The 9,124-nt window shown below is 36.1% G+C and overlaps 1 protein-coding gene across 1 annotated transcript in view; it reads left to right on the top strand.

Moving 5' to 3' along the window:
* The first annotated feature begins 2,173 nt into the window (after nt 1–2,173).
* LOC145254811 (glycosaminoglycan xylosylkinase-like) overlaps nt 2,174–9,124 on the top strand; it is a 795,724-nt gene continuing 788,773 nt past the window's right edge. The window contains exon 1 of the mRNA XM_080113620.1: nt 2,174–2,283. The gene's annotated coding sequence lies outside the window, so the exon portion shown is untranslated. The remainder of the gene's footprint in view (nt 2,284–9,124) is intronic.

Below are 9,124 nucleotides of genomic sequence, written 5' to 3'. Positions count from 1 at the left end.
CCATACGTTCCAGCATCGCTACGCAAAGACATATTTAAGGCAGTACACGGTCTATCGCATCCAGGGGCCAATGCCTCTGTAAGGCTACTAACAGACCGATATGTCTGGCCGCGAATAAAAGCTGATACAAGAGTGTGGGCGAAAACGTGTGTGGAGTGTCAAAAAGCCAAGGTCGGTCGTCACATGCGGGCTCCTCTAGGCACGTTTCCAGTTCCAGATGAGAGATTTCAGCACATTCATATCGACATCACCGGACCATTTCCGACATGTGAAGGTCAGTGCTATCTGCTGACATGACACGATGGTTTGAAGCTCTACCGATGTCAGACATGACGGCATACACAACTGCCAGGACATTCCTTGCTGGCTGGGTGGCCAGATTCGGTGTACCACAAAATGTTACATCAGACAGAGGTCGACAGTTTGAGTCAGACCTTTTTCATAAACTTGCAAAACTTTTGGGCACCAAGAGTATACACACCACAGCTTATCACCCCCAGGCAAACAGCATGGTCGAGCGACTACATCGCAGTCTGAAAGCCTCCTTACGGGCACAGCTTACGGACAATACAAGGTGGTTAGAACATCTGCCACTAATATTGTTGGGACTGCGGACTACGGTGAAAAGAGATATGGAGTGCTCAGCAGCGGAGGCTCTATATGGAACCACATTGCGGTTGCCAGCACAATATTTTTTTGAAGCACCAAAAAAAGTTATGGACATGACAGCGTTTGTCGACTGGCTAACAACAAAAATGGCCAAGATGGCATATTCTCCCTCAGGCTCGAATAGGAACATGGTCCCATATGTACCTAAGGGTTTAGAGACTTGCACGCACGTCTTTATCCGTGATACGGAAAGGAGGCATTCCCTGCAACCGCCGTATCGTGGCCCCTTTAAGGTTGTGGAGAGACAAAATAAGTTTTTCAAGGTGCTTATCAAGAATGAGGAACAAAACATTTCGGTAGACAGGTTAAAACCCGCAGCACTGGAAGAGACATATCTGAAAGTATCACCCCCAAACGCCATGCCGGTAGATTTGACGCTTCAGAAAGTAGAAAAGAAAAAGACACGGTCAGGTAGACATGTCAGATGGCCAGCACATTAAAAAAATTTTGTGACGGTTTAAATAAAATTAAAAATGTTGCCCATTTATTTCAGGTACTCTGTATTTTGGGGGGGGGGAGTACTGTAGGGGAATAAATAGGAGCACCGGATTACCGGTGTAGGGTAAGGAGTGAGGTCCCTTGAGAAAAGAAGAGGAGAGTCCGTACACATGAGGCACGGACGCAAAAAGTTCTTCTCCTAAAAGACAATGTTGGACAGGCAGAGTACAACTCTAGAATACAGTCCTCACTCCTCCCGTAAACCCCACTATTGAAGTGAGTAATCTTTTTACCTTAATGTTCTGAATTGTAGTGTTGTCATGTTTTCATGTTTGTTAATAAATTCTTGTCGTTTATACTTGTTGTACGTTTAGTAATTATTAAAGCTGGTCGGTAGTTTTGGGACTTGGAAGAACCTAAACCCGTACCAACAAGTCCAAGTGTAATATGTGAACAGACATCTTGCTGCTCAACTCCCTACATAGTATTCCTGCAACTCATGTCCTCGATAGTAGCCCCTACATCAAAGTGGCAATATGCCTTGTTTGAGGTGAAAATGTAAAAAAAAAATTTTTTTTTAAGTCACGTAAATGGATTAAGAAAATAAAATTTTTACATTTTTTTTTTTGCGATTTTAATACTACATGTATCCATTATATAAAGCTGATATTGATCTCGATAGGTTGTCTGCCCCTTAATTATGCTGTATAAAAAAAACTTGGCCGATCGATCACAAATCACTACGTCTCGCTTATTCATAAAATTTGACGTTCTTAATTAAAAAAAAAAACAAAAAAAACTACTTGATGAATTTACGTACATCATAAAAAAAATTCTGCATGTTTTTTTAAGTGTAATTCTAAATAAGCACCTTATTCATTTATATAATATATTCCCTATGGTTTTTTTTTTTTTTTTTTGTTTTGTTTATCCAGCTCGTTAGAAATATCATATATTGATTATATCAAAACGGGTGTTCCATACATTTTGAAATGGATTCCCTTTCACCACATGCCGCTTGGATTCCGGAAGCCAATGAGGCGAGAGAGAGAGAGAGAGAGAGAGAGAGAGAGAGAGAGAAAGAAACTTGTTGAATAAAACATTCTTTTCTCAAATTTTTGTTGCCGATTTATTCGGAGTTCAACACTTGACTTGATCATCAAACTATTTTATGAGGTAAGTTTTAATCTTTGGGGTTTTATTTATTATTATTTTTAATGTAACTTTTTATGATCATTGGTAGATTGAAAATAAAATTTTTTTTGTTTTTGTTTTTTTTCCCCCCCCGTAAATGTTTACATTCGTTTTCACGTGTTCTATTATTCTTAGCGAATATTGCTGTCACGCTGTTGACATTTGCCCGACTCGGTTAAGAAAGTAAATAAATACAAAATGAATACAAATAAATCGTAAATTTTGAAAACGGGTTCTCGGTATAATTTTTTGGTATTATTATACAAACACCGTGACAGCGTTAGGGTTAGGGGTTAGGGTTAGGGTTAATTCGCTGTCACGGTGTTTGTATAAATTTACCAATTTTTTTACTTATATTTTGCTTAAAAAGAAAACTGAAACACACACACACACACACACTACTTACTGCTCATGAGAAGGGACCCATATCGATCCGAATGTTTCCAGTTGCGATTAACGGACCAGGCCATTTATGTCCGAGTTGTCGCCGATTAGTTAGTTAGTACCGACATTATATGAAACAACTCCCCCCCCCGACTTAAGGTTAGGGTCAATTAACCCCCATCCCTTCATGTTTAGAAACACGAAGGGGGCTAATTGAAGAAATTAAACAGCCATTTCGTTGCCCAACTCCCTAAATAGTATCCCTGCAAATCTGGTCCAAAATAGTAGCCCTTCTTCACGACTAACTGGCTCCGTGCCTTGTTGGTGTGGGGGGGGGGGCACAGTAAATAAATATTTGTCTTCAAAATAGTGAATTAATAACTTTTTTCCTCGTTTATATATATTATATGTATAAAAATTAAAACTACTCGATTAATTTGCGTAATTTTTGTTGTGCTGTTTTTGTTTTTTTTTTTTCGTCATGGAGATAATTTTCTTTATTCTTGGTTTTTGTAGAGGGGGGGATATAGATAAGCACCATTTAAAAAAAAAATTGTTTTGAAGCCCAACTTATCCCTTATGCTTTAGTGTCGTCTGCCTTTTTACATGCTTTTATTTTTTTTTTCCGGATTTCAAATCATAAATTGTTTTGACCATTTCCGGTTTAGTCTATAAATCGAAATTGGAAACATTCTTCTCTCCTCCTAAATACACTAAAATATCAAATATTCATCAGCCAAGTTATTTTGTAATAATTTTAAAAAATCTAACACTAGATTTTGTTCCAGTTTTTGTAGAAAAAAAATACTAAGAAAATAAAACATAAATAAATATATTGATAGCTGTTTTTATGGGGGGGGGGGACTTTTGTAGCATAGGGTCCGTTGGAATATCTCCGCTATTTCATTCAGTTTTCGCAAACATATTTGATGAGATTGGTACTTCTACAGTTTATCGCCGAAAATGGAGATGCCATTTTTTCGCGCACCTGTTGTTAAAATCCGAGGGAGAAATCAGTATTTTAAACTATGACCGAAGCATGAAATAAATAACAAAAAAAAAAAAAAAAAAATTAAACTGGATAATGATTTTTCGCTTTCATTTAAATTAATTTGTTGTTGACCCTTCAAAGTTGCTTTAACTAAAAAAAAAAAAAATGTTTCATTAAAATTATTTAGTTGTTCAAAAAAAAAAATCGATTTTATAAAAATCCAATGTTGCCTTCATTGCAAAATTGTTTTATTAAAATTATAGATACTTGTACAGTTTAATCAAGATATTAAAAAATGAAAATATCGAAAAAAAAGGGTTATATTGTACGTATCTGTTATGGAATGAAGTTCTCCGAAAAAAATTTCACTTAATTTGATCGAGTAGTTTTTTTTTACAGCGGAAAAACACGTTGTTATGAGAGGTTGTTGAAGGCAGACATCTTGGATTTGTTTAAAATTTTTGTTTGAATTTTAGAAACGACACGGGAGATAACTCCATGTAAAGCGTCGACACTCCCTCCCCATCTTTAATAACTAGCTTTTTTCCTAAAAATCGAACCTTTTGCTCAGTATCATAACAAATTGTTTTTTTTTTTCCGCTGTAAAATAAAAACTACTTGATGAAATTAAGTGAAATTTCTTTTCGGAGAACTTCATTCCATAACAGATACGTACAATTTAAACTTTTTTTTTTTTTTTTTCATTTTTTAATGTCTTGACTAAACTGTACAAGTACCAAATTATATTTTCTGACGCAAACTTTCCCATAAATGTTTTTACAGTTATATTTGTATACATTTTTATACAGTAAATGTTTTGGTTTTCAAATGGCTCTCGCCCAGTTTAGACAATTATGACTGTCATTTTAATTTTCTGTTTTTTATAAAATATATGTTTTATGAAAAGCTTTCCCGTTTTCATTAATTAAATCGACACATTTTCAATTAAACAATTACGGATATATGTTCTCTTTCACTTTCTTTATTTACTAATTTTGGTACTCATGCCATGCACTGTGATCTGTGCTGAAATAATAACGTTATTATTTAAAAAGCCATTCTTAACATGGGGAGGGTGTTTTGTACCTATTTTGTACTTTAACCTTACAATTGAATAAAAAAAAACATTATAAAACTTTAATTAAACGTGGAAATACGATTTTAAAAAAATAGGGCGGATCAGTGATCTGCTAATGCAGAGAGTGATCCGCCGGATCACTCTCTGCATTAGCACCTTTTTTTTTTTTTGTTCATAGTTCTTTCCGGAAGTAATTAATATCTAGTTTAAATTTTTTGTTATTTTTTTCTAACTTCGGCCATAGTTTAAAATACTGATTTCTCCCTCGGATTTTAACAATAGGTGCGCGGAAAAAAATGGCGTCTCCATTTTCGGTGATAAACTGTAGAAGTACCATTGTTGCTCTAACTTATATTTCTTATCCTGAAAATTCTTATTTACTTTTTAAAATATTGACGACCCCGCCCCCAAATGAGCTTGTACATTTTTAGGCGATTATGTGTGAACAGTTTGGCGAAAGAAATACAGTGTAACCCGGATATAAGAGACCCGAATATAAGAAAACGGGTATGAAAGAGATTTTCTCTGGTCTTAAATTAAAGCCTGTGTTAATGGTGTAACCCGGATATAAGAGACCCGAATACAAGAAAACGGGTATAAGAGAGATTTTCTCTGGTCTTAAATTAGAGCCTGTGTTAATGGTGTAACCCGGATATAAGAGACCCGAATAAAAAAAAAACGGGTATAAGAGAGATTTTCTCTGGTCTTAAATTAGAGCCTGTGTTAATGGTGTAACCCGGATATAAGGATCGACGAAGAAGCTTCTTATATCCTTACACTGTATTTTATAAAATTAAAATTAGAAAAACAAAAACAATTATTTTAGAACATTCGGATCAGTTTCGCACATAAATTTAATTTAAACTGGCGGATCATTCATAACCTGACATAGTTATATGGAATAAGTCAGAGAGAGTTGCAACCTTGATTGAAGTGAGTGTTCCTAATGATGGCGGTCTTAACAGAGCTGAAAGAGAGAAACAGACCAAATACCAAGGTCTCATGTACGATATGAAAAGAAATTGGAATCTTAAGGAGATATCAATCATACCAGTTATCATAGGTGCCACAGGACTTATGAAGAAGAACCTGAAGTCCTACCTAACTAATATTCCTGGTGAACAAAGTGCAAAAGAGATTCAGACAATTGTACTTAAGGGAACAGCGAGGATACTAAAAAGAGCTCTCGGTTGGTTTCAATAAAAAAAGCGGGGCAATGTTGGCAGCTGGTTTGGCTGCCCCATACCCAGCATTACAATCTTCAAAGGAAGAAAAAAAAAAAAAATAAATAAAACAGGGAAAGGGTAATAGTTCATAGTTTATTTTTGCGGTTGCAGGATTCAGTAGTCCACGTTGCTAGAAGAATAGTTGCAACAGGTTGATGAGTTAAGTAATGCCTTCCAAGAATGAATGCTGAGAGTCTGGAAGTCATCATGGAGTTCACTGTACATAACCGTCCGAATGGCGGACAAAGGACAGGTCAAAATGTAGCCCTTAATGTCGTCTCTGAGAGACATTATAAAGCAGGCTCCTTCAGTCTATGACAGACTATGGATACCCCCGAAGGGTTGCTTGCGCGTGAAATTTTTGTGGCAGGAGGTGCGCAATCTCCAAACACACCTCTTCTGAGACGACATTGTTAAATACCAGTGGCAAGTGAAGTTTTTTTTATTCTATTTTTTTTTTTTTTATTACATTTTCACCCCAAACAAGGCACATTGCCACTTTGGTGTAGGGGACTACTATCATGGGCAGCAACTATTGGGGCACTATTTTGGGATTTGGGCAGCAAGATGTCGGTTCACGTTACACTTGAACTTCTGCATGTCAGTACAGTTAGGGAAGCAGTGACCTGGAATGGAATTCCAGAGTCTAGCGGTTCTGGGGAAGAAACTACTGGAGTAGAAAGATCTTTTACATCTAGGAATCTCTACTGTGTGGGGGTGGGATTTAGCTGCCTGTCGGGTTTGTTGAGGGTGTCTACGTCGTGGGGGCACAAGTGTCTGCAGTTCGTCAGAGCATTCACCATTTAAATACTTGTAGAAGAGGCAGAGGGATGCAACGTTTCGTCGATGGGACAGAGGCTGAAGCTTAGATGCCAGTTCAGGGCCTATCAGATTGACGACTCTCTTTTGAACCTTGTCTAGGAGCGAGAGACTAGCAGCAGATGCACCAACCCAAATGTGACAACAATACTCCATACATAGAGGACGACTGGAAACAATTGCCAAGATAAGCGGAGAGCACATACAGCACCTAGAATTCCCAAATGATCACCCATCTGGTACTAGTCAGGTTTAACGTTGCTTAACTTCGGTGATCTGACGAGAACCGGTGTGTCAACGTGATTATGCCGTAACGTCTCTGAGAGACATTATAAGTAATGATGAAAGTCAATTCACAGAGCACAACAGTGTGCAATGAATATACTATTTCGCCCAACGTAAGAGCATTGGTGTTTGCAAATGATAACATTTAGCCCCACATTAGGGCATTAATGCGTCTCAATGAGACAAAGTGGTTTTGAGGCTACATGCCTCAAGTGAATTTTCTACGTCCATTTCGACCTGTTGTCTATGTGAACACTAGCGGGCCAAAAAGATAAATTTAGCGTCAAGAATACCCTCGGCAGTTAGTAAGAATAATCAATCTGATAGGTTCAAACAAAATCGTGTGCAGTCAAACCGACTAATGAGGAGCTTGCTTATTTCTGCAGAATTTCTTACATTACATTTGATAATAATATGTTAATATCCAAAAAACTACTTGTCTGACCCCAATTTTTAATGAGATATCCGTTTTCAGCATACCCAAAAACTTGTAAAAGTCGTCAATTTAACAGTGAATGGTAAGTTGCTGTTAAAGTAAAAATACCGGGCTTTTTTTTTCTTTTCTTCTTTTTTTTTTTTAACGAGGGAAGGGGCTTGTCAGTCGGACTTAGGGTTAGTGGAAGAGTTAGTCAATTCTATGCCTTTAATCTTTGTGTCCCAGGTACAGTGTGCAAATTGTGAAAATGATAACCAAGATAAGAATAGTAGTCTAAAAAATACATATTATGAATTCTCGTTTAGAAAATTTCGAAACATAATGCTCAAAGATGCGCCGTGAACGCTGAATCAAGCTTTTTATTAAATAAAAAAAAATATGAACATACGACCATTTATTTTATTTATCTTAAATAAAATAAAATAACATATAAATATAATAGAAATCTTAATAATTATAAAACTCTGTGGATCGTCCGGACGTCCTTGCTTGCTTGCTTGAATCTTGTATTTTATAAAAATAGATGCTTCCTATTTGGGGGCATCATACTGGTGAAACTTTCCCTCTTAGAATTTAGATAAATGCTTACCCATAAAAAAAAAAAAAAAAAAACGATATTCGAATACATCCAAGTAAACATAGCAAAAATAACAATGAAATGGAAACATGCATTTGCGACATATTCTGCACTACAGCTAACATGTTTAAGGGCCCCGGACTACAGACAGTTTGGTCCCAGTTTCGAATCTCTCTAGAATTCGACACACTTATACGTCGTAAAAGAGTGAAACATGTATCTGTCAATGTTTATTTATCTATATCTGTATCTATTATAAAAGTGACTTTGTCAGTCTATAGCACAGTCTCTACCAAACTACCCGTTAATTTTTTATCTACAAACTTTAAACTTGATTTATGGGGTATTCGGACATGTGGAATAAAATCAATTTGTTTTTTAGCGGGAAATATAGCTGCTGAGAGGTCAAAATTGAAAATTTGGAACTTGGCAGACATACTATTTCAACATAAATTATATGCTCTACACATGCACAAATATACATTTATACGTTTAATTGTGTTAATTTGTCAAGTTTTGATATGCCTGTGTCATTAACTCAGATGGTGTGAATACTGCTAGAGCTAAACGTTTTTAAATTTTATTTCCATTCTTGCTGATGGCACTTAAAACATTTTTTTAACTTTTGAAATCATTACTAAAAATTGGTACAATATGATAATCAATGGAAAATTAGCTCTTTTAGGGAATTTTAATTCATGCAACTTTTATATTTATTATTCAATACTTATGAAATCTGCATGAATTAAAATATATTTTATGACAGGGCAATGCCTAGCGACCTGCTAGTATTATTTATTATTCCTATTTATTTACCCCTCCCCTCCGTCACGAGGGCAGATTTAGGCACAAGGTCGGTTTTTAATGTGGGGAAAATCCAGCTCTCCAAAAATGGGCACTCTGGATAAAACAAAAATAAAAATTGCCTCGGTCTAGGATTTCTCCTCCACTGATCGAGGTCAGAAAAGGTGACTATGCCAAAAGGCTAAAGAATTATATTAAAAAAAAAAGAAAAGGGGTTTGTATT

Source organism: Euprymna scolopes, chromosome 30 (genome assembly GCF_053919585.1).
Source record: "Euprymna scolopes isolate OS-2025 chromosome 30, ASM5391958v1, whole genome shotgun sequence".
NCBI classification, from domain to species: Eukaryota; Metazoa; Mollusca; class Cephalopoda; order Sepiida; family Sepiolidae; genus Euprymna; species Euprymna scolopes.
Note: the sequence above shows the minus strand (reverse complement) of the source record. Positions and strands in the feature narration are given on the sequence as shown.